General features: G+C 38.8%; 1 protein-coding gene across 3 annotated transcripts in view; it reads right to left on the bottom strand.

Moving 5' to 3' along the window:
- The window catches only part of sgms1 (sphingomyelin synthase 1), a 101,212-nt gene extending 74,197 nt beyond the window's left edge, over positions 1-27,015 (bottom strand). For 2 of the 3 annotated variants that reach the window (XM_062976195.1, XM_008116302.3), the window contains exon 1: positions 26,824-27,015. The gene's annotated coding sequence lies outside the window, so the exon portion shown is untranslated. Of the gene's footprint in view, positions 1-8,203; positions 8,244-26,823 lie in introns of all 3 variants that reach the window. The other variant, XM_062976196.1, reaches the window with a different exon arrangement.
- Positions 27,016-27,339: the final 324 nt, after the last annotated feature.

Genomic DNA, 27,339 nt, shown 5'->3' with positions numbered 1-27,339 from the left:
ACAACAATTACCAGATGCTGTCAACTATATTTCAAAGGAAAGAACTGGCAAAACCACTTATTACCTAAGAAAAGCATGGGAAATTCAAGTCAATAGGATACTTGAAGGCATATACACACATTTGCTCAGTAGCAATTCCTCAACCAATAGCAGCCCTCTTTGACTGATAGATCCTTTAGACCAAGGGTCCCCAAACTTTTTAAACAGGGGGCCAGTTCACAATCCCTCAGACCATTGTTGGGCCAGACTATGGTTTTATTAAAAAAAAATATGAACAAATTTCTGTGCAGTGCATACTGCATATATCTTATTTTGAAGTAAAAAAAAAAAGGAATAAATACAGCCTCAATGTTAATCATAATAAAAATAATAGTGTTGGAAGAGACCCCTTGGGCCATTTAGTCCAAACTTCTTCTGCCTTTGTGCACCAAAAGTACTAGCAAAGCACATCTTAATAATTAATTAATTATTAATTAAATCATAATTAAAATACCATTATAAACAAGCAAAGTTTTGGAAGGCACACACTAGGCGTGGGAGGAGATGGGAAAGGGTTGCACCTTTCCCTCCTACCCTGTGCCGCACGCACCTTCCTCGGTGGTGGTGGAGGGAGCTGCTGCCACAGGGGCCAGATAAAAGGCTTCAATGGGCTGCATGTGGCCCCCGGGTCTTGGTTTGGGGACCCCTGCTTTAGACCAAAGCTTCTTAAACTGTGGATCGCAATCCCATTTGGGGTCCCATAACTGAAAATGGGGGTCATGAAAACTGTGTGTGCTTTGCAAACCTAGTGGCTTTTTTAGACATTTACATTAATCTGTAACAACAACTTGCAACAAATGCTTCATTCAGTTGTGCTTCATAAAAAAAGGAAAACCAGCCTGCCTTGTTTAGCAAGCCTTGTAAATGCTGATTTTGCTTGATGTCTATGTTTTCAGTTTCAGAAACATTTCCCTTCAAATTTTCATTCTAATAAACTCAAATGAAATTTTTAAAAAGTCAGCAATCTGCCATTAAAGGTTCAAGAAAAATTAGCCTACATCCTCTGCAGGGAGGGAAGAGTTAATACTACCTATTTGAGAGGGGGCTTGGGGCGGGGAGAGAAAAGAATATGGATTGTATGCATGCATGTATGTGAACAAACCATGATGGAAAGAAGAGGGAAGTGGGTATGGGATCTATTCAGGCACATGGCCCACTCCGTAACCTAGGATGTTTTAGGTCGGAGGTAAGGACCTCATCAACACCTTTTTGTGCCCCCCCCCCCAAAATTCAGGAGAGAAAAAGGAATAGAATGAAATGTTGACGATCAAATATATATGCTGCAGTAATATTCAGCCAAGATGTAATCCTTTATGTAAAAATAAACACATTCATATTAGAATGCAAATTTGCTTTAACCGTTAATAAATGGTGAAATTATATATATACACACACAGATATATACACACACACACATATATGCTGCTGCTCAGTCGCATAGTCGTTTCTGACTCTTCGTGACCTCATGGACCAGTCCACGCCAGAGCTCCCTGTCGGCCGTCGCCGCCCCCAGTTCCTTCAAGGTCAAGCCAGTCACTTCAAGGATACCGACCATCCATCTCGCCCTTGGTCGGCCTCTCTTCCTTTTTCCTTCCATTTTCCCCAGCATCATGATCTTTTCCAAGCTTTCCTGTCTTCTCATGATGTGGCCAAAATACTTCAACTTTTTCTCTAATATCCTTCCCTCCAGTGAGCAGCCGGGCATTATTTCCTGGATGATGGACTGGTTGGATCTTCTTGCGGTCCAAGACACTCTCACACATATGTCATGAAGACTTTTACAACAAAAGTTAAAACATCCTGCTCAGACTGAACAGAATATCCCACTTCTGACACCAAAAATGTTATGAATAACTTTTCAATAACTTTAAAGCATAGGTTGTTTTTATTGCAATTTCAGTCTGAGAGGTATAGCAGAACTTCTACAGAACAACAAAGAACAACATTTAGACATACAAACATACAGATTCTATGCAACTACATTGGATTCACAAACAACCTACAGTTACATTGGCTAAGAAACAAACAAGGGGGGCTGTTTACATTTTCATTCTTCATTCACACACAACATGCATCCATCTTCATGCACACAAATATTACCATATTCTTTCTCCCTCCTTGGAGAAGCACCTGCTTAGGCCAGACCCAGCTTCCACTGCTGCCTGCCAAGACATAGTTCCAAAACGCCAAAACGCCAAAACTTCAAAAAGACCATGACTTCAAAATGCACTCTTTTCTCTTCCCATGAGAAAAAGAGGCCTCAAAAAGTGAACAGAATCCTGCTTTCCCATAGCAGATCTGCCACTCCCAAGTACACCATCTCCACTGAGCATGGCGGGTGAACAGCGTCGCTGTCTGTAACACCTTCTGGATTGTCATAAGGTCACTTATATAGCAATATTTTGCTGATGATGTTGTCCCAAAGTTGTAAATGAGTGATAGACGTCTTCCATCCTGGAATATCCTCAGTTTCCTGGACCAGATGTTGATTCCTCTTGATTGGTGTTAGCAAACACAAGCAGCTCTGCCCCAAAAGTTCAAGTTAGCAAATGTTGACAGATGTTAACAGATGTAAACATTTCTCTTATCAGTCACAGTTCTTATCCCAGTTTGCCAGGCAGTTCAACTGTTTTAGGTCTCGTTAGCAGGTTTTAATTACAATTCCTGAGCAGGTAGTTAATGCTTTGCAAGTATTAATCTACAGACTGGTTTCTTCAAATTTACTAACTCACTCATTCTTCCATTCATACCACATATCATATATGCATATTTTGGTCACACATATATACACACACCAAATATTTTTTAAATAATTTTTTTTATGATTTGTTGTCAAAGGCTTTCATGGCCGGGATCACAGGGTTGTTGTATGTCTTTCGGGCTGTGTGGTCATGTTCCAGAAGTATTCTCTCCTGACGTTTTGCCCACATCTATGGCAGGCATCCTCTGAGGATGCCTGCCATAGATGTGGGCGAAACGTCAGGAGAGAATACTACTGGAACATGGCCACACAGCCCGAAAGACATACAACAACCCTTCTTTATGATTCATTAACAGTAAATGTTTATTTGTATTTATTTGTACAAATAACTCATGTAAAAAGGGGTCACAAGTAGAAAAAGTTGAAGAAGCCCTGCTTTAGACCACAAAACATGTTTTCCTTCACTCCCCTAACAAAACAAAACAAAACAAAACAAAACAGGCTTTTATGGATGTTGTTGGAATATTCTAGAGATGTTCTCTTATTTGGAATAAGCTACAACAAATCTCTCTTCACCCTTTAGCATATTGATCCACTCTATAAAATGCTGAGCACTTGGATAATTATACAGGAAGTGATCCCACATTTCTTCCTCTCCCCCCCCCCCTCTCTGCCTCTCCCCCCCCCCTCTCTCTCTCTCTCACACACACACCCCACCTTACAATGAATCAGATGTTTTGGAGGGTTTTGGTTAAAGCTATGAAGCCCATTTTTCCGAGGGAGGCAGGATAGGAAGTTCTAGGACTTGGCCTAATCGTGTATTCCAGTTCCTGGGCTACTCCGATTGTTTTCAGTAAGTCCTCTATTATGTCTGTCATGTTTTAAGGTAAGAGGCTTAATAAGTAACTTATTAGATAGCTGATATTTTAAACTGTAGATACCATGGATTGAAATTAGGTCCTTAGTTCATGTATGCAAAACATGTGCCCTGTCACTGAACAAGGCAGATCATAAGCCTTGAGTAGAAGTGGAGAACTTAAAAAAATTAATGATTTAGTTGTACACAAAATATTCTGTATGTGCCCTGAAGCACTCAAAACATTTCTATTTAAGATATCTATACTTCAGATTAATTTGCCATCAAATAAATGTCTGTTAATAGTTTTTATTTAAATATTAAATATATTATGGACAATGTATCATGCTCAAAGCTATTTTGACTAACTATAGCAAAACCTCCCTTTACTTATGAAAGGAGATGAAGTAAATCTCCCTTTACTTATCAAGGGAGATTTTGCTAGAGCCAGTCAAAGTACGAGCTTGGTAGCTTAGATCTTGATCAAATCCTTCTTTTCTAAAAACATATAGAATAGCCAGCTGTTGCTTGGTATTACTGCAATACGATGATACTCACAATCACTACATTGATGAATGCATAAAGAAGCAGCAGCCTAGTATAGACTATCAGCAAAGCCCTACAGACCCCCTATTAGGATTTACCACATAGATGTACCCCTTGTGTGAGAGACACATGCAGAAGAAATAGTCTTTCCTATAGGAAAAGAAAAGAAGCAGTGAACTAGAGCAAGTTTGAGGTAGTTCAGTTACAAATATGTTTTGCTTTGCTATTTTTTTCCCTTATCTAGTTATTGTGATTACAAATTACCAAAGGTCACTGAGCTTCAAAGTGTGATTACCAATATATTTATAACTCCAGAATAAAATAGAATTAGAGTATTAACAAAATGGATACAGCAATTGTTTTTTCCATTTCCAAGTAACCCAATCAGTTTTTGAATCTTTTATAAGAATCACAAAAAGAACCCATGCAACTCATTTTTAGCCTGAATGATGTAATATATGGTATGTGGCTCAAGTCATGTTTTCTGTAAAACAACATTAGTTAGCGATTACAGCATTCTGTGAAGAACTGTATGCAATTATATCTCTTTCTAACTGTATAATTTCAAAAGCTCAGGTTGGGGAACTACTGTATATGTTTACTCATAACAAAGCACAAATACACTTTATTTACCTCTTTACATACAGAAAACATGTACAGAAGTGTATGCTGGACTATATTTCTTTAACCTGGTATACTAGCTTTCTAAGTGCCAAATGTTTAAAAACACGAGATAGTAATAAATGCATGGCTGTGGTATTAGGTTTGTACCTTGTGATTTACTCCAGCTTTTAAAAGGCTTTCACACTATCATTTAACAGAGAAGGGTAAAGTAAAATGTATTTTTAAAATAAAAATAAACCCACACCAAGCATGGACAAGAGTATGATGTTGTTAATAGCTAATTATCTTATTAGGTATCTGTAAATTACTTCTTGCTGAAAATAATGTAGAAATATACTACTCTTCAGTCACTGGAACAATTATGCAATTATTATATTAGCCAAGTTTTCATTTCTATGTATTCCAGTACAGGCAGTTCCCAAGTTTCAAATATCCAACTTACATACAACTCCTAGTTACAAAACGGGGTGAGACAACAGGAAGTGAGAGAAAATCTACCATAGAAAGGGAAATTCGTTCCTGTAAGAGGTATCATGGGAGAAAGGTGTCTCCACTGAAACTTTATCAAAATTTAATGTTTCCTCGACAACCCAAAATGGCAACAACAAAAAAGCATTTAAGCATCCATCTGGTAAAAGAGTGAACAAGTGTTCAATATAATCTGTTTTGTGTATTTTAATATGTATTTTATAGAAATACATTTTAATATGTGTGTATGTGGCATTTTATAATGTTTATGTGTTTTAATTATTCTCTAACCTACCTCGAGCCACAAGGAGATGGGTAAGAAATAAAATTATTATTATTATTATTATTATTATTATTAAATTATTATTTAATTATTTATAATTATTATTACTATTACAAAGTAAATTGCTTAGCACACCTACCTAATTATATTTCACTTAATTCAGAGCAATAATCACAAAACTCTTTGGACATCTGCAAATATAAATTCATTACTCCAATATGCAAAGCATCCAAAAACATGCAGTCCCTTATCTGTACAATACAAGTAATGTGTATTGCTTCCCTCCACAGTGTCCATATTCATATATAACAGCAAGACAGAATTCCAGAGAATCCTGGCTTAACATTCGTGAGCATAGAATCATAGAATCATAGAATAGTAGAGTTGGAAGAGACCTCATGGGCCATCCAGTCCAACCCCCTGCTAAGAAGCAGGAAATCGCATTCAAAGCACCCCCGACAGATGGCCATCCAGCCTCTGCTTAAAAGCCTCCAAAGAAGGAGCCTCCACCACGGCCCCGGGGAGAGAGTTCCACTGTCGAACAGCTCTCACAGTGAGGATGTCCAAGTGGAATCTCCTTTCCTGTAGTTTGAAGCCATTGTTCCGTGTCCTAGTCTGCAGGGCAGCAGAAAACAAGCTTGCTCCCTCCTCCCTATGACTTCCCTTCACGTATTTGTACATGGCTATCATGTCTCCTCTCAGCCTTCTCTTCTGCAGGCTAAACATGCCCAGCTCTTTAAGCCGCTCCTCATAGGGCTTGTTCTCCAGACCCTTAATCATTTTAGTCGCCCTCCTCTGGACGCTTTCCAGCTTGTCAACATCTCCCTTCAACTGTGGTGCCCAAAATTGGACACAGTATTCCAGGTGTGGTCTGACCAAGGCAGAATAGAGGGGGAGCATAACTTCCCTGGATCTAGATGCTATTCCCCTATTGATGCAGGCCAGAATCCCATTGGCTTTTTTAGCAGCCGCATCACATTGTTGGCTCATGTTTAACTTGTTGTCCACAAGGACTCCAAGGTCTTTTTCGCACACACTGCTGTCAAGCCAGGCGTCCCCCATTCTGTATCTTTGATTTCCATTTTTTCTGCCGAAGTGAAGTATCTTGCATTTGTCCCTGTTGAACTTCATTTTGTTAGTTTCGGCCCATCTCTCTAGTCTGTCAAGATCGTTTTGAATTCTGCTCCTGTCTTCTGGAGTGTTAGCTATCCCTCCCAGTTTTGTGTAGTCTGCAAACTTGATGATCGTGCCTTCTAACCCTTCGTCTAAGTCGTTAATAAAGATGTTGAACAGAACCGGGCCCAGGACGGAGCCCTGCGGCACTCCACTTGTCACTTCTTTCCAAGATGAAGACGACGCATTGGTGAGCACCCTTTGGGTTCGTTCGCTTAACCAATTACAGATCCACCGAACCGTAGTTTTGTCTAGCCCATATTTTACTAGTTTGTTTGCCAGAAGGTCGTGAGGGACTTTGTTGAAGGCCTTACTGAAATCTAGGTATGCTACATCCACGGCATTCCCTGTATCGACCCAACTCGTAATTCTATCGAAAAAAGAGATCAGATTAGTCTGGCATGACTTGCTTTTGGTAAATCCGTGTTGACTATTAGCAATGACTGCATTTGTTTCTAAGTGTTTGCAGACCACTTCCTTAATGATCTTTTCCAGAATCTTGCCTGGTATCGACGTGAGGCTGACCGGACGGTATTGTTTGGGTCGTTCTTTTTTCCCTTCTTGAAGATAGGGACCACATTTGCCCTCCTCCAATCTTCTGGGACTTCTCCTGTTCTCCAAGAACTCTTGAAGATAATTCCCAGTGGTTCTGAAATAACCTCAGCTAGTTCCTTCAATACTCTTGGATGTAGCTGATCTGGCCCTGGGGACTTGAATTAGTTTAGAGCGGCCAGGTGTTCCTGGACAACTTGTTTCCCTATTTGGGGTTGGATTTCCCCGAATCCTTTGTCCATTTCATATTGCTGAGGTTGAAGATGGCTTTCTTTTTGTGGGAAGACCGAGGCAAAGAAGGCATTAAGCAGTTCTGCCTTTTCCCTGTCCCCTGTCGCCATCACCCCATCTTCTACTCGCAGAGGCCCTATCGCCTCCTTGTTCTTCCTTTTTGAAAGCAGTTGTGCTTTCTCTTAGCTTCTACTGTCAGTTAAAAAAATAAAAGTAACTTGGAAGCAAAAACTTGCCATTACACCCAACTTTCAATTTAATGTTCTATTTACAAGCTAGAATGTGAAGCACAACATTGAAAGTTCACTTTTGATCCTTTACTCCTTAAGGAGCAACAAACTAAGAATCATGTTCAACTACAACACCTTGCATCTGTCTTCTGGTTAGTTATTGGATACTTCAACATTTCCAACTGGTGGTCTAGTTAAACAAAAACTATCAGCCTGAATAAACAAACCATTCCTAAACAATAAGGCAGGATTAACTGGAACAATGAGGAAAACCACCCTAAAATTTGAGGATTATTGTACCAACTTCCAAATGACTTGCCTTCCATATTTCACTTTCCTAGCATTGTTTGCTATTTGTCATAGCTTCAACTTAAGATATTAGATGTTTAGTCATGTTCTTGCTTACTATTTTTATACAGCAAGCCAACATTGATTTATAAGGAAAGAATGGATATATACATTTTTATATATACTGGTAGATACAATTTTGTAGCACTCACTATTCAGAGGGAAAAAAGAGTCAGAATACATGCCCAATACCTAGGGATTAGAAGGCAAGAAGGAGTATCAAACATGCTATGTTTTCAATCACAATTCAACATGTTAGAATTAAATTAACAACTACTGGTCTCCTCGACATCCTAGTTAAATGATAGTGACAGCTGGCAAGAGAACTCATCTCTTTTCACAGTTTGCTCAAGTGAAAGGTCACATCAAAAACAGAGTTGAGTCCTGTCTGGCTCATATCAAGAAGCTGCAAAAGCATTAATAAGGATTTTGCTTGAATGAAGACAAGTGACATTTTCCTCCTTCCTGTCCATCATTAGTTGAAATTGCTTATGAAGAAGGGTTAAATTATTACCCTCTATAACCAAGACAATCTTTAAAATGCTGAGGAGGGAGCTATTGGGGGACAATATTGATGCAGTACTTATTAGATGTATTTGAGTATAGTACAGATTGCCAAAGTACAGTTGGTTCTCTGTATCCACAGGTTCTGAACCCGCAGAGTCAACCACCCACAATTTGAAAACATTAAAAAAAATCCAAAATTTCAAAGATTCAATAGCTTCTTCATAAGGGAAAACGTTAAAAATCATACAGGGGAAGACAAATTAAAAGTTACAGGCCTACATTTTGTCTCAGATGTAATAAGATAACAACAACCGAAGATAAGGATCTGTTGGGAGGAAGTGAATGGAATGGTGAAAGATCAGTGGAATGTCTGAGGGGATTTTGAAAAGACTAGCAAGTCTGTTAGAGTGAGGTTGAGGGATTAGTAAAGTTGGTTTAGAAATTTAAATGACTAGGAGTGTTAGTCAGGGTCAGAATTAGCTAGGAGATGAGTGTGTGAGAGATGTGACTTACATATATTAAATAAGTAATCTGTGATGTTATATTCATTTTCTATTTAATAAGTCATTGTTCAGCTATTATAAACTTGAGTCTGAGTTCAGACATGGTGTCTGGAATGTCAGCAGTTAATATAGGGTGGTGTCCGGTGGGAAGATGAATAAAGACTTGCACACAAACCTCAGTGGTATCTAGGAGGTTTCCACAGTTAATGGGCACAGAGGTTAGAAAGGAGGAGTTTCACACATTAGTGGGAGTGATGGAGATTTGTGAAGCCCTTCCAGTTGGTGGCAACAGAGAAATTAATGGAAAACACCACACAATATAATAAATCTATACTGTTTTATTTTCTACATCTCTGTCTGGATATATCTTGGCCCAAAAATTAATGAGGGAAATTGATCATACCTTATGAAACTTAGCCAAATCCTAAACACATCTGCTAGTCCAGTAAGTAATCACCTTGGGGCCTAGGCACCAGACCTTGTGAGGAATCTTATAGAAAACATCAGCAAAAAATACACAAGTGTTTAGGACCTTAAAGCTAAACCCAGACCAGTTTTATAACACTGTTGTTACTTCATAACTGTTGATAAGTATTATTATTATTATTATTATTATTATTATTATTATTATTATTATTATGTTTATTTATACCCCGCTTATTCTCTCCACAAGGAGACTCAAATTGGCTTACATTTCAATATAATTTAAAAACTAAAAATATACAAAGAGGTTTGTACAAGAAGATGTGGTTAGCCAAACAGCCTGAACCTGAGCCATATTATTTATACTGTAACACAATTTTTGTTCCTGGGTTATAAATATCATTTCCCAATTGGTTCTATCATAAAACCATCCTGTAGCACATTTTACTCGTTTTTCAATGAATATCTCATAGTCTCAATCAATTCAATGTGGCAGTCATAAAACTGAAGTTTCTAGAGTATAACAACTACTTTCAAAGTAAGTACCACACCATTATGCAGGAAATAACACTTTCAAATCAGGAACAGATTTTTTTTCAAATTTTGTTACATAGTGTTAAGTATTAACACTGGGGAACCTAGAGATTCATATTTCAATAAAATATGAGAATAATCTAATCCACAAAAGTCAAAACTGCAAATGTGGAGGGCCGATTGTATATATTTTTAAAATTACAATGTATGTGCTAAATGTAATATTCAACTGACAGAACCTTCATCCTTCTTCTCCCCACTAAAGGTGTTTCAATGCACCAGAGAACCAACTCCAGGAGGCTTCCAAGTACACTACAACAGCTATATACTCCACCACCCCAAGAAGCTAGGTTGTTGTATATAAAACACAGGACTTTCTCAGTAGCTACACTTTGGCTGTGCAACTCCTTATAAAGGAGAAACCAAGCTGACTCCTTCCCGAATGTCCTTCCAGCAAGCATCTAAGGCTACACAGTTTGGTAAAGCCTTTGGTCCTCAGCAGTTTGTGTGGTTTTTAATACTGATTTTAAAAAATGTTTAAATCTTTTCTCAAATAATCTGCTGTTATGAGGAACCAGGTGGGCTAAGAGATAGTACCGTATATACTCGAGTATAAGCCGACCCGAATATAAGCCGAGGCACCTAATTTTACCACAAAAAACTGGGAAAACTTATTGACTCGAGTATAAGCCGAGGGTGGGAAATGCAGCAGCTACTGGTAAATTTCAAAAATAAAATTAAATACCAATAAAATTACATTTATTGAGGCATCAGTGGGTTAAATGTTTTGACTATTTACTGTATTTCAAAGAAAAACAGTAAACTAACTCTATAAGTGGAAAAGCAACAATAACTTTATAATAATAATAATCATCATCATCATCAACAGCTTCATTTGTACCCTGCCCTATCTATCTCCCCCTGGGGACTCAGGCCAGCTTCCAACATAGTAACAGGCAAACATATAATGCCTACATAAACAATGCAGGGCTAGATACAGATCTATCATTATTTATACTAATTTCACATGTGTATTTCCCTCTGAAACCTTTGCAAATCCTCTCTCTATGTGCATTTTCCTCCTGCAATATTTCCAAGCCCTATTTATGCGCATTTTTCCTCTGCACTTGCAAACATGAGAGGGTAAAATTCATATAAAATTCATATATAAAATTAATGTATACATATAGGAACAGATATACAGGTACATGGAAATCTCTAGTTATCTATATTTACATAGGATTTGCAAAGACCTGTAAACATATGAGGGGAAAATTCATATATTAATGTATTTGTAGGGGGAACATCTATATAAATATTTAGAAGCTTTGGGGCATGCATTTACCCAAGGAAGAAATGCAAGCAAAGTCCCCCTAAAAACAACTTTGTCCTCTTTTCTCCTGCCCTTTCCCGCCTCTTTTCTTTCTCCCCTTTTCAAACTCTAAAAGTAGCCAGAAAAGGCTTTTTAAAACTTCTCTCCCCCTCCCAAAAAAACCCACCCCATTTTTGTTTCCTTAGGAATAAAAAGAAATACACACCTTCTGTTGCTATCTTTTCCCTCCTTTCCTCCCTTTGGACTCAAATGTTCTTGCAATAATAGTAGTAGTAGTAGTAGTAGTAGTAATAGTAATGAATTGTGCAAATTTGCAAGAATATCTTTTTTTTCTCCCCCTTCTACCCATGCAATCTGGCTTGCAATGGTTTCTCTCAGTTTCCTTCTGCTTTTGAAAACATTTGCTTCTTGTCTCTGTCTCTCTCCCTCAAAAAAATAAGATAACCAGCCTGGGAGGAGAAGCAGAAGAGGGAGGTTTTGGAAAAGAAAACATACTGTGGCCTCCAGGCTCCGCTGCTGGCTTGACCTTGACCCAAATATAAGCCGGGGGAGGCTTTTTCCGCTCATAAATAAGGGTTGAAAAACTCGGCTTATCTTCGAGTATATACAGTACATTCTATTAATAAACTATCAGTAACAATACTATATTCCCCAGTTGGAGGTCACTTATTGGAATACTGTCTCACAGATGTAACTCTCATTTGTAACACCTTAATAGCAACCCATGGGAATCAGATCCACAATGTAACAATGCCTTATGTAAAAGATTAATAATGTCCTTTTCTGTATCTTACATGTACTGCTAGATAACGTCTTCATGTCTCTCGATACTTGTATTTGACACTAAATACTATTTTTCCATGCAGCTTATCATCTTGTACCTTTTACCCAAATAAATGCTTAAGCATTCCTCTCCCACCCCCAACCCCAAAAGCAGCCATATTAAAATACAGTATCTTATCGAGATGTCCTGCTGTCTCTTGTCTGCACTGAGCAATACATTTTTCCAAATCTCTATCTACCAATGTTCTCTGCTTTCTTAGTCCAACCAGTGAGCAATGGCCCATGTAAGTTCAGTCTGCCTTCTTCTCTTTCTTGTTATGGTATCTTATTACATCATAATTTAAAGTCAAGGCTTTAGGTTACCACTTGATTCACCTATTATTTCATAACTATACAATCTCTGTCATGTCATATGCTACACATTTAGAAACAATTACTGAGATCCTAAATAAGCATGTAGCTCTCCACACCCAGTTCTGCATCTTCCCATCACCCAAGCATCAGCCAAGCCCTAGAAGAGGCCTTGCTGCTTTAAATAGCCAGTGGGGGAAGGGGGGTAAGACGGGATTCAGACGATAAAGAACAAGCCACACTCTTGTCAGGGGAGGGAAAAAAAATGAGTGTATGCTTTCAAATGGAAGGCACCATTTTTTTTCCCTTTACTACAGGAGCTCACAGTAGCCAGATTTTCATGGTCTGAAAAGCCCCTCCCTTCTCTCTGATAAGAAAGAGTTGCAGCAGACCCTCATAGGACTTGGTAGCTGTCAGGTTTGGTGGATTTTTGGACAGACTGTAAGTGCAAAAGAATAGGCCTCTTTGCCCTGTCAAAAAAACATGACTTACAAGCATATACATCATCAACAGAAAATTGGTCACTGTTGGTTTTTTATTGAGTATCCCTCATCTGAAATGTTTCGGACCAGAAGTGTTTCGGATTTCAGATTTTTATTTATTTATTTATTTGTTATGTTTTGGAATAAATGTGCAATGGTGGGAATCCAAGCATTTCTAGATTAGTAGTGCTTAATCTGTGCTAAAAGGCAATAAGAACTTATAGTTTAAGCAGTGGGAATACAACTGAGCCTCTAATTGCATTACATTCCCTGTATGATTATCTACTAATTTCCTAAGAGATGGTAAGAGATGCCCTGTAAGAGATGATAAACGTTTAAGAGACTGCTTAAATGTTTACCATCTCTCAACAGAAAGATGGTCTGCTACTCTGCTAGAGAACCACGGATATCAATCCTGAGAACTAACTGCTACTATCAACCAAAGAACCTCTTCCTTCTTTTTCTATAAACCAGATTATATTTAAGGTAAAGGTTTTCCCCTGACGTTAAGTCCAGTCATGACCGACTCTGGGGGTTGGTGCTCATCTCCATTTCTAAGCCGAAGAGCCGGCGTTGTCCGTAAACACCTCCAAGGTCATGTGGCCGGCATGACTGCATGGAGTGCCGTTACCTTCCCGCTGGAGCGGTACCTATTTATCTACTCATCTTTGCATGTTTTCAAACTGCTAGGTTGGCAGGAGCTGGGGCTAACAGCGGATGCTCATTCCGCTCCCAAGATTTGAACCTGGGACCTTTCGGTCTGCAAGTTCAGCAGCTCAGCGCTTTAACATACTGCACCATCACCAGGGCTCATATTTTTTACTCAATTATATTTACTCAATTACAAAAATAAATAAGAACAAGAGCAGGCAGATTTCCATTTCAAAAATTTGGCTTTGAAATCTGTTCCATTCTTGCTCAATTGTTGTTGTTTAATGACAGGTAATTAATGACAAGAAACAGAAGGCAGTGTGCACAGAGAACAGGGCTTAACTTGACATCTTTATTTCTGCCACAAGATTACATATGTTAGAGCAAGAAAGGCAGCAACTTTCTACTACTAAAACGTGTGTGTGTGAGAGAGAAAGAGAAGACAGAGAGAGAATAGTATAATAATAGAGTTGGAAGAGACCACATGGGCCATCCAATCCAATACCCTGCCATGCAAGAAAAGCACAATCAAAGCACCCCTGACAGGTAGCCATCCAGCCTCTGTTCCAAGGAAGGAGCTTCCACCACACTCTAAGGCAGAGAGTTCCACTGCTGAACAGCTCTTACAGTCAGGAAGTTCTTCCTGTGGAAGAAAGGTGGAATCTCCTTTCCTGTAATTTGAACCCATTGCTATGAGTCCTAGTTTCCAGGGCAGGACATGTCCAGTGGCTTTCCCTCACAAAACTGGATTTTTTAAATTCCACAACTAGCACTTCTCATGCTACATTATGCAATCAAATGTATTTATATTTCCAGAACATTAATTTATTACCATTGTACAACTTAGAAAAAATAGTATCATACCATGAGTGTATTTCAATTATTTGTATTGCCCTTAACAACAGAGGAAGTAGAATAGAAAAATACAACACCCAGATTCTCTAAACCAGCAGAACTGTAATCTTAGTTACAGTGTCCAAATACTTAAATGTGCTGTAATACCTCTGAGTCTACTAAGCTTTCATGCCCAGGAGTCCAAGAAAGCACGTTTACAATATCTTTCTGAATACAAGTGGTAGCACTAAAGAACATTTCATAGCAATTATGAGTGATTCTGTATATGAATAGGCCTCTTCTGTTTTGGCAGAAGATATGAAATTGTTCAATAATATGGCAAGGTATTACACAAAAGGAAAGGAAAGACTGTGCCAGAAGTCTGCATAGTATGCCAACTCAACAGTAGGGGATCAAAGTGCATTGCAGAAAGATGTTGTGAACAATTTTATGTATCATTCCATAAGAGAATACAAAAGCTTCCTGCTATCTAGAAATAATCAACACTGTAGAAATAGAAGCCAGTAGCAAGTACTACTCACACTAAAAACATAAATTGAAAATTTAATATAATTTAATACTTTAAATAAATTTCAGATTGATTACACAGCCAACAAACACAACTTTCTAATATCCAATGTTAACAGAGAATCATTTTCGAACAATCAGAAACTAAAGGTATGTGTGTATTTACATCCCAGTTGTCTTCCAAAATGGGACTCCTTCCTTTCTTCATATATTCCATAATAATTATTGAATCAATCTCCATAGGTTGTAATGGTGATCATGTAAATCATGAGCCAATATGTGTTGCTGTGATGTGTGAATGAAAGGTGTGATTTTACTGTATCACATCAATATGAGCACAAATTGCAGCCATTGTCAGTATAGCTTCATCAACCAGTGCCACCATTATCACAAATTAATGAATTATCCACCATCTTTTCTTAAGCACATTAACACTTCACTGCAATGCAAGAGCAAGTTAAACATACTAGAGGAAACATAATAAGGATTTTTTTAAAAACCAGCTCAAGAATTTTTTATAAGAAACTGTTCAAATGACTGCAAAACTCCAATAATTAATAAATGAATCTTCCCAACCATTTCAGAATACCCTATGAATCTTTTAAGGTTGCTTCTGTTCTAATAACTTGTAGTCAACTTTTGCAGATTTTCACTGGAACATAAAAAGAGTCTTATATAATAGGATTACACAGTATAACGGGGAAAATATACAACAATCAATCAGAAAGGGAAATAAGGACATGACGATCAGAATATCATGTTTGAACGTAGAAAAATATTAATGGAAATACTTGCAGAACATTCTTGCGGGCATCACTGCAAACAGTTTCTTATAGGACTGTGGCAATATTCTATATTAATAAAATACAATAGTCTTAGACTCAAGCACTCTCTCCCCTCTCTTCCTTAAAGCTAGTTACAAGGAGACTGAAAGTTTTCATTATCACTTTTAACTAATTAAATTCAGTTCCATATATTCACACTCTGATCAACTGTGATTAGTTTGATGATTTAGGAATTCAAGGCAACATCAGACTAAGTTTTATTGAACTGATACGTAACATTAATAGTTCTATCCCAATTAAGCAACTTTAGAGATGGACAGATGTCTAAACAGCCTGCTCAAAATAGCAACAGAAAACAAGAGTTCAAAAAGAAGCTATAAAAATATTGTTGCATTTGCAAAGTACCTGTCTGCCTGAATACCCTAAAGGAACCAGATCATGTCTGGTCTTGGAATCTAAGCAGGATCAGCTTTGGTTAGTACTTGGGAGGTTGATGACGAATACCAGGTGCTGTTAGCTATATTTCAAAGGCAAAAACTGGTAAAATAACCCCTAAGTATTCCTTTCCTAAGAAAACCCTATGAAATTAATGAGGTCACCATAAGTCAACAGATGATTTGAAAGTACAGTACATACCTATACAAACACACATATCCAAAATAAAGTATTTTATAGTACTTTTGTCTGAAAGGAATCAGTTAAGAAGTTCTCATTGGTCTTTACACTTCTAGAGCATACCCATCATAACAACTTTTTAGAAAAATGATTTAGCACCCACCCACTATTTAAACAACCTGAGATGGAGGACTGCCAGCCCACTGGAAAGTACTGAATCTTCTTGGGAACACAGCACATGTGGAAGGGTTAACCCAGGTTAAAATTTGCATTGGAGAAATGAGCATAAGGGTGGTTTGGGTTTGAACTAGAATAGTGGAAGATTAAAATTATTTTGTCCTTTCTTCTGAAGAGGCACACCAAAGAATGATTTTTGCACTGTGTGGCTTCTCACTTTTATTTTAGTCATTTTGCAAATTGGTGATTCGGAGGATGCTTTAGAGTTAAAAGAACCATCATAGTTTGCTTAACCATGGAAACCCACTGGATGACCTTGGACAAATACCACACTCTCAGCCTCAGAGGAAGGTGATGGCAAACTTCTCAAGAAATCTTGCCAAGAAAACTCAGTGATCGAGTTGCCTTAAGTTAAAAAAGATTTGAAGGCACACAACAAAATCTATGGATAACTACCTTTGCTTGAAATGAACATGACATAATGTATTTGATCAAGTCCCAAACCTTTGTGAACCTTACAATGTATGGCTACTTTAATCTAATAGAAACATTGATTACAGTTACTACGTAAGGCAGCGCCTATGGCAGTTAGCTGTATGGAAGTGAACATCAAAAATATATTTCAGTTAGGGCATTAGAAGGGTTTATGATGAGCAGTGTTCTGGAGTGATTAAGAACACCTTATTTTGGCCCTTGGATAAAGGGCAAGAGCAAAAGGTCCTGCAACACAATCAGATGATAGCAAAAGAAGGGGAAAGGCCAAGTCTCTAGCACTGTCAGAAGTCTGAGCTGCAGTCAGACAAAGACAGAACAGGAAAATAAAGAAGGAGGTGGAGAAAGAGGTGGTAGGAAAGATAAATCTGAATTCACATTGTTTAAAAGAGGAAGGATGGGGAGACAGTAGCTACTGTCAGAGAGTTTTAGAAAAACTGAAAGAAACAGACTTCAGCAAGAAGCCAGGTGATACTCTAAAACAAGTTTTCGGTAATGTGATTCTGACCTGAGTGTAAGACTACTCAGTCCTCACCAAGACTACTGAACATCTGTCGGATGAAAAGAAAATCAAAACAAGAGCAAAACCTGAGAGATAACTGCAGCTCAGAAATCCTGTTCTGTATGTACAGGCTGAATGGAAGAAAGACAGCGAAAATAGGCTATAGGGTTAAGTGTATGGTTTATGAAATCACGGGTGACTGTGATATACTTTGTAGACATAGCATTTCCTCTTTCAGTAATACATTATCCTGACATCTATGTATTATTATCACATATCCTTAAACACTGTATCAAACATATTCTCTTTGTTCTTTTCAAAGCTGTGTCTCAGCCTGAACTAGTTTCATTCCTATTTTAACTAGGCCATACAAATATGGTTCTAAACACTCTAAGGCACCCAATCCTGTCTGATCTTTGAAGCTAATTACGGTTAGGTCTGGTTAGTATTTGGATAGGAGACCACCAAGGAATACCAGGTGCTGTAGGGTATATTTCAAAAGAAGGAACTGTCAAAACCACCTCTGAGTATTCCTTGCCTAAGAAAATCCTATGAAATTCATGGGACAGCCATGAATAAAAATAAAAGAAGTGCTTATTTTTTCAAAAGGCTAATATATTTAATTTCCCCATAATCACCACACATTAAGTAATTTGTTCATTTTGTATGATTGTGTTTCATATTGTTGTAGTGCTTGGAAACTTTTGGCTATTAATAGTTTATAAATACCCATAAAACAGAAAACAGAAAATAAATAATTGAAGGAAGCCAGTATGGTATGGTGGTTTGATTCTGAAGAACAGGGTTCAAATTTCAGCTCAGCTATGGAAACCCACTGGGTGACCTTGGGAAAGTCACACTCTTTTAGGCCCCCGTCTACACTGCCATTGTAAAGTCCACAACAGAGGCTAGAAATGGAAATGGAAACAGTTTGGGATAATACAAATCGGATTTTGTTATTATTATCATGCCTACTGGGATTGTCAGTGCTACTGTAATTTGAAAGAGCTAGTTTATGGAATAAGTTTTAATGTTTATATTGTAAAATGTATACTGTACTTTTAAAAGTTGTATATTATTTGATGTCATGGCCTATGGCTAATACAATAAACAACTCATTCATATACTGCCACATAAAATCCAGATTATATGCTTTGAACTGGCTTATATGGCAGTATAGACTCATATAATCCAGTTCAGTTTGATAATAAGGATTATATGGTGGAGCAGATGGGGGCTTAGTCTCAAAGGAAGGCAAAAGCAACCCCCTCCCTCCATCTTGCCAAGAAAACTCTACTATAGGTTTGCCCTATAGTTGACATAAGTTGGAAACAACTTGAAGACAAACAATAATGATACTGCATATTTCCAAAAACATTCTCAAGAGTGTACTTATTACTGTTTCTATAGATCAAATATTCAGGTAAAACTTTATGCAGCAGCAAAAGTGTGAATAACTGAGGCTCCTATATAATATTGGAAACATTCTTCACATTTAATTGACATGGTGGAGATGTATTTTGCTTGCACACTAAAATCACCTAAAGAGTTCACCTAAGAAACACAATGTATGAAGAAACTCTAAATCAGTGGTTCTCAATCTGTGGGTCCCCAGGTGTTTTGGCCTACAACTCCCAGAAATCCCAGCCAGTTTACCAGCTGTTATGATTTCTGGGAGTTGAAGGCCAAAACATCTGGGGACCCACAAGTTGAGACCACTGCTCTAAATGAATGCATGCAAATTGTGCACATTCTAATAAATATGAGAGGCAAGCATGTAATTGGGGATTACCTTGTACTGTATACAGAGTATGCAAATAATTTAAATACAAAAATGAACTAAACTATTACCACTATTATACATGTGTAATTACATGACAGTCTGAAAAACCAGTCTCTGAACTGCTCCCAATTTTGTATAAATAGCTGGCAGCTCAGTGAGTCCTAGTTTGCCTGAGGACTGAGGCAAGGCACAGGAGCTGTTCCCATCACCTCAGCAAATGTTCAGATAGGCTGGAGTGTTGCTATAGAGATGGTTAGAAATATAGGAAGTTGCCTTATACAGAATCATACAAATGGGCCATCTAAGTTGATACTGTTTATCATGGTTAGTTGCAGGGAATAGAACACACTCCTATTGCAACACCTCTGTAGGCTTCTCGAACATTTCTGGGCACAATTCAATGGGATGGCTATGAACCATAGAATCCAAAGAATTCAGAAGTCTAGGTTATGCAAAGCCTGCTTAAGTTTTGAGTCCTGCAGAAACTTGTGTGTTTCCCACTACATGGCAGAGGTGCATGTGAGACAGCCATAAAGAATTACCTTTGTGAATCTCATTCCCAGATTACGGAACTCCCTTCCAAACGAAGTTAGACTGACTTTTTCCCTGTTATCCTTCTGCCAGCAAAGACCTTTCTATTCAGGAAGGCCTTAGGCAACTGGAGTGTTAGGACCAGAGGCTTTAAAATGGATCGCTGAATCTAGCCTTCAACTACTTATATGGTATTAATACATGCTTTAACTGTTTGCTTATTTATTTATTTAATTTATATGCTGATCTTCTCCCCCAGGGGGACCCTGTTCTATTATTTACATAATACATTTAATTCGTATTTATATAATGTACTGTGAAACCTTTTCAACTAGGTTGGAAGCCACCTTGCATCTAAATCCTAGTAGAAAGATGGGAAATAAATCAAATACATAAATGCTGTCTGTCTGGGCTGGCAGAAGAACCTAAAGCTTTGGAGTATTTCTTATTATTTTAAATTCTATCTGCAGATGACAGAACTTTAATGCAGGACTATTTGCATGGGAAACGTGTGTAATACTCTCTGAGTTACTGCTCTCTTCTTATGCCTTTTTCAGGAAATATCCTCACCCTTTCTAGATTAAATTACTCAAACACAAGATGCATTAAAGGATGTTTGTATGTCCAGGCTTATATATCTATTAGAGTAACTGAAATGATGCCAACAATTATTCAATACAGGCCTCTCCTACAAATGTTTTCAACCAGCTTCCTAACTAGGATGGAGCACAAGCAATGATGCTTTAAAAGTAGCTCCAAATGCATAACATGCCACCAAACTTCATTTCAAAGTCTATACCTCATTATTTGGTTTCCTGAGGATAGCTTATTGGCCCCGAAAGACTGACAGCAGAAACTTCAAGGAATAAACAACGGATGGCTGCTGAACTTGCTATCTGAAAAGTGAGCAGTTCAAATCCGGGGAGTGGGGTGAGCGCCTGTTGTTATCCGCAACTTCTGCCAACCTAGCAGTTCGAAAACATGCAAATGTGAGTAGATCAGTAGGTACCACTCCAGTAGGAAGGTAACAGCGCTTCATGCCACATGACCTTGGAGGCATCTATGGACAATGCTGGCTCTTCAGCTTAGAAATGGAGATGAGCACCACACCCCAGAGACAGATACGACTGGACTTGATGTCAGTGGGAAACCTTTACCTTTACTTTGAACACTGTGCCTTACCTCCCACTTGGAGTAACAATCACTGTTGTTGCATTAATAGAAAAAATGTGCCAGATTGCATGCAGTAATAGAGTATTCTCTACAACAAGACTGTTTTGTGTCTTTACTGGTTAATTAATTAACAATCAGTAAAAGACCATGAGGATGTATTTATTTAAATGATATTGATTGTATGTGATAAAATTAATAACTATTAGCCTTAAGATTGAAAAAACCTTTAGCACACAATAAAATTATAATTTAAGTATGTGATCATTTACCTGAATTTTACTATATTCACCACAGCACCTCAAGAGACTAACAAAGTCTATCAACATTGGTGCCCTAATGTAATCAATATACTTGACCGCTCCAGTATATACTTAACCGCTTCCTCCCAAACATAATATTTCTTTCCAATAACAGCACTCAACACCTTGTTTAATGTACTATAAAATTCTAAATAACTAGTTCAAACCTCATCTCAGCCATGGCTTCAGCATTAAAAAACATCATGTTTCATCCAATTTTTCTCACCCTCAGTGCAGTATACAAAATACAATGTTGTCCTCCACCTCTTAGAGGAATATTGGGGGGGGGGGGGGTCTGTTGTATCATATAAAATTGAAAAGTTAGGTGGGGTGTGGAGGAATCACTTTTGTGAAAGAAGCACCTTTGACACTATTTTTTATGAGCTTTCGTGTATATAATTCCATTTCTTCAGGTACAAATGTAACTCAAGTAAAACGGGCAAGTCAGTAATGCTAAATATTTACTCTAAAAGCACCAAACCCTGTCTGATCTTGACAGCTAAGTAGGACAAGCCTTGGTTAATACTTGGATGGGAGTTACCAACAAAAACCAGGTGTCATTAGTTATATTTTAGATGAAAGTACTTGCTCTAAAATAAGAATATTTCTTGCCTAAGAATAAATAGATGTGCAACCTGAAGGTACATACAGATACTCACACTATTTGTCATAATTCACCATATATTCTGACACTTTAACCATACCTTGACTTACTGTCAACTTGGTCACCTCAGCCTTTGCGTCATACTGACCTCCCTGTTTGTTCCTTGTCACAGATTTTCCACTGATCTCTAATCTCATAAAGATTTGACAGTAATCCCCTTTGAACTCAGTGGGACTTTATTGTTGTTTTTGTGTGCCTTCAAGTCATTCCTAATTTATGGCAACCCTAAGCCGAAACTACCAAAGAGTTCTTTGGGGCTGTTTTTTTCCCGTGTCAGGAGCGACTTGAGAAATTGCAAATTGCTTCTGGTGTGAGAGAATTGGCTGTCTGCAAGGACATTGCCCAGGGGATGCCCAGATGTTTGATGTTTTACTATCCTTGGGAAGCTTCTCTTATGTCCTGCATTGGAAGCTGGAGCTGACAGATGAGAGCTCCCTGGGGCTGAGTGTGTGTGACTTGCCCAGGGTCACCCAGTGAGTTTTCAAGTAAACCTAAAAAGAACCAGCCCAAGCTGCCCACCCCAGCATTTCAATGCTGTGTCCTGCCAAACTGGCACAGGACCTGTTTTCCCCTCAAACTGTCACATCCTATTTCACAAAATATGGGATTGTGTGGATGTCCACCTCCCGGCAACGCTTTCTCCACCCCACCAATCTTTGCCCTCTCTGCTCAGATCACAGCAACTCACTCAACCATCAACCACCACCACCACCCTCCCTATGCACACCATCCCCTGACATCTTCTCTTGATTGTACTGCTGCTCCCTCTTCCTTCCTTCCTTCCTTCCTTCCTCTTGTTCCTTCTCTTTCGGCTTCAATTTGCTATGGCACAATATGCTTTCACTTTCTCTTCAAGCGTGCAGTAAGCTGGGTGATAGTTATGTGTGTGTGTGTCTACCATATCTATCTATCTAGATACGTTGAGGGTGTGTACATATATACAGTTGACTCTTGGTTAGCCAGAACTCAAGCAACTGTTACACTCGAACAACTGGCAAAACATTTTAAGGAACTAATACTTTAAATAAAAATTATATTACAAGTATGGCACAGTAAAACTGTGATAAAATTGTCTTTGTCTTAATTTGCTTTTAATTTCTGCATTTCAATATTAACATCAATATTAACATCAAGTCTATTTTAATAGAAACTCTCAATCAGCATTATCTGGCATCTACCAGTCCCATAGGTCCTGGTTAACTGAGAGTTTTCTCTCTATATGTGTGTGCGTGTGTGCAGGCAGTCCCCAAGTTACAAACATCTGACTTACAAATGACTCATTGTTACAAACAGGGATGAGACAATAGGAAGTGAGAGAAATCTACCCCTCCGACGGGAATTCACTCCTGAAAGAGTGATCATGGAAAAAAGTGTCTTCAGTGAAGCTTTACTACCAATCCTTGTTTACACAACAAGCCCATTTTTTAAAAAAAAAATCCAGTTATCACAAAGACAGAAAGTGCGGTGAAATCTTTTGAACAGGGGCACAGACAAGAAAACAATCATCACAGTGGTGTTAACTCTTCCTTATAATATCCAAAACTAATATGTATATATATTTTGGCGGTGTTGCACTTAAAAATGTACCTGTTCCATTTTACAAACAAATTCACCTTAAGAACAAATTTACCGAATCTATCTGGTTCGTAATCCGGGGACTGCCTGTATATATATAGGTTGGAGGTGAGGAGATGGGTATGTGTGTACATAAAATAAAGCTGGGGTGAAGGAGATGGAGGTGTGTATACACATATGTGTATATATATATATATATACACAAGTTGGAGTATGGGGTATGGTGTATGTAAGTTTGTGTAAATGTATGCATGTAATTCCTCTCTCTCTCTCTCTCTCTCTCTCTCTCTCTCTCTATATATATATATATATATATACACACACACACACACACACACACACATCTCCCCGTCCCATACCCCAATATAAACATATGTATATATTCCAATTTATTCCAATATATTCGGTCCAATTTATGTGACACACATACATGTATATATAGAGAGAGGAGGGAAGGTAGGTTGGAGTGAGGTATATATATTTAAGGGAGCTGAAAGTATCTATATGCACAAACATATATGTATCTCCTTCAACTCTCACACACACACTCTCTCTCTCTATATATATATATACACACACATACATACGTACACACACAAATGTGACACACATATATGTGTACTTCCCTCAATTCTGTCTCTCTCTCATAAATATATCCATACATACACAAATGTGATACACATATGTATGTATCCTCACCTCCTTCAATGCTCTTTCTATATATACATACACACAAATGTGGCACATATATATGTATCCTCACCAACCTCTCTCTCTCTCTCTCTCTCTCTCTCTCTCTCTATATATATATATATATATATATATATACATACACACACATACATACACACACACAAATGTGAGACACCCCAACTCTCTCTCTTTATATATATATATATATATATATATATATACACACACACACACCATTGTGAGACATAACTCATATATGTGTGTGTGTGTGTGTGTGTGTGTGTGTATCTTCACCTTCCCTAACTCTTCTCTCTCTATATATGCATACACACAAATGTGACACACACATATGTATCCTTACCTCTCTCAACTCCGTCTCTCTCTATACACAGAAACATACATACACAAATGTGACATACACATACCTGCCTCAACTCTCTCTCAATATATTTATATACATACACACATACAAATGTTTCACATATATATATATATATGCATCCTCACCTTCCTCAACACTCTCTCTCTCTCTCTCTCTCTATATATATATATATATATATATATACTAGCTGTGCCCGGCCACGCGTTGCTGTGGCGAAGTCTGGTGGTATGGGAAATAAACTATTGAGGAATTGGTGGTAGTTGAGGTAAAGGGTAAAGGTGTGGAGTCCAGATAATCCAGTTAAAGCAGATAATATAAGATTATAAATGGGTTATATAGCTATGTGGAAGGGCCTTGAGTCTACACTGCCATATAATCCAGTTAAAATCTGATAATTTGTATTTTATAGGCAGTGTGGAAGAGGCCTAAGTGAAGCCTAACTCTGCCTGTCCCCTGGGTGAGTGGGTTGCTAGGAGACCAAGTAGGTGGAGCTTAGCCTTCTAACTGGCAGCAATTGGATAAAAACAATTATTTATCTCCCTCTAATTAGGACTTTATTTTTCTTTTCTTTTTGTTGTATCAACCTAGAGCCGTGGATGATGGGTTGTGTTGTCAAATTTCGAGGTTGGGGGGCCTGTAGTTTTGTTGTTTTGTCCGCTGCCCTGATGCCATCACTCTTATATATAGATATATATATATATGCACACACACACAAATGTGACACACATATATATGTATCTTCACCTCCCTCAACTCTCTTGCCCTCTCTCTCTCTATATATATACACACACACACACAAATGTGACACACATCCTCACCCATATATGCATCCTCACCTCCCTCAACTCTCTTCCTCTCTATACATACATACATAAATGTGACACACATATATATGGTATGTATCCCCACCTCCCTCAACTCTCTGTCTGTCTGTCTCTCTCTCTCTATATATATATATATATATGCATATATATACACACACACAAATGTGACACATATATATGCAGCCTCATCTCCCTCAACTCTCTCTCTATATATATATATCCTGTATATACCGTGTTTACCTGAAAATAAGACAGTGTCTTATATTAATTTTTGCTCCCAAAGATGCACTAGGTCTTATTTTCAGGGGATGTCTTATTTTTTCCATAAAGAATTCACATTTATTGTTGAACAAAAAAAATGAACATTTATTATATACTGTACAGTGGTTGTCATCACAAACTAGCATAACCAGACAAACTGTGAATTCTTATCAAGAATTTCTTATTACTACCATTATTTCAATGTACAACAATCTATGGTACGTACATTTACCAATCCTGCATGCTCTGGTGTTCTGTTTGGCGGGCATGCTTCCAAACAAAAACTTTGCTAGGTCTTACTTTCAGGGGAGTCCTTATATTTAGCAATTCAGCAAAACCTCTACTAGGTCTTATTTTCAGGGGATGCCTTATTTTCGGGGAAACAGGGTATATGTACATACACACAAATGTGACACATATATATGTATCCTCACCTCCCTCAACTCTCTCTCTATATATATGCCCATACACATACACACAAATGTGAGACACACACACATATGTATGCATCCTCACCTCCCTCAACTCTCTCCCTCTCTATCTACATACATACAAACATGTGGCACACATATATATGTATCCGCACCTCCCTCAACACACACACTCTCTCTCTCTATACATACATGCATACATATATATACACATAAACACACAAATGTGACACATATATATGTATCCTCACCTCCCTCAACTCCCTCAACAATTGTGTTTGTCTGTCGGACGTTTATATGTATGTTGGGGGGATGTGTGTTTGTGTATATATATAGAGAGAGAGATTGAGAGAGAGATATTCTCCCACCTCCCTCACCTTCAGCTTCCTGCAGACTTCAAGGGAAAGAGAGAGCCCCTCTGGCCATATCCCACTCTCCCAGCTGGGCTGCCAATGCTTCAGGTGTCTGTCTCCCTCCCTCCTTCCTTCCTGACACCAGCCTCGCAGCTCCTGCTGCACAGAGAAGGCCCTACGGCGTCGCTCCTTCGGTATCCGACTCCCCCTCAAAGCCCCATCTTATCCGCGTCCCTGGCCCAAGCGGCCCTCGGAGGGAACGAGCTGCCTAGGAGGGGAAGCTTGGCCGGTGGCTGCCTTTACCTTGCTTCTTGTGGGCCGCTGGGAGCGCGGAGAGGAGCGAGGCGCGGCTGCCGTGGGGCTCCCTTGCCCCTCTGTCAGTCAGGCCGAGATCTCAGCGACGCGGGGTCCCGAGTGGCAGCGGGGGCAGCGAAGGGGAGGGCGCCCCCACGTGACGGGCCTTGTCATCGCGCGCCGCCATCTTACGTCCGCCGGCCCCGCCTCCCGCCCGCGAGGCAGCTGAGAGCACAAGTCGGCAGGCAGGCAGTAAGGCAGAGCTGGCGAGCGGGCGGCGACGACAAACACTTAGTTCATAATAGTCGCAAACTCGAGGCCGCTTCACTGAGGCAGGCAGGGCACTTGTGCCACTTTCCCGCCCATAGAGTCCCAGATTGGGGAGAGACCAGGCAGCAGGAGCACACCATCAAAGCCCTCTCGACAGGTAGACATCCAGTCTCTGTTGGAAAATCTCTGCCGCATTCCCAGGAGGAAGCATGCTCCACTGTCCTTACTTGTCAGGAAGTTCTCTTTTCCTGCAAT

This window comes from Anolis carolinensis, chromosome 3 (assembly GCF_035594765.1).
Source record: "Anolis carolinensis isolate JA03-04 chromosome 3, rAnoCar3.1.pri, whole genome shotgun sequence".
NCBI classification, from domain to species: domain Eukaryota; kingdom Metazoa; phylum Chordata; class Lepidosauria; order Squamata; family Dactyloidae; genus Anolis; species Anolis carolinensis.
Note: the sequence above shows the minus strand (reverse complement) of the source record. Positions and strands in the feature narration are given on the sequence as shown.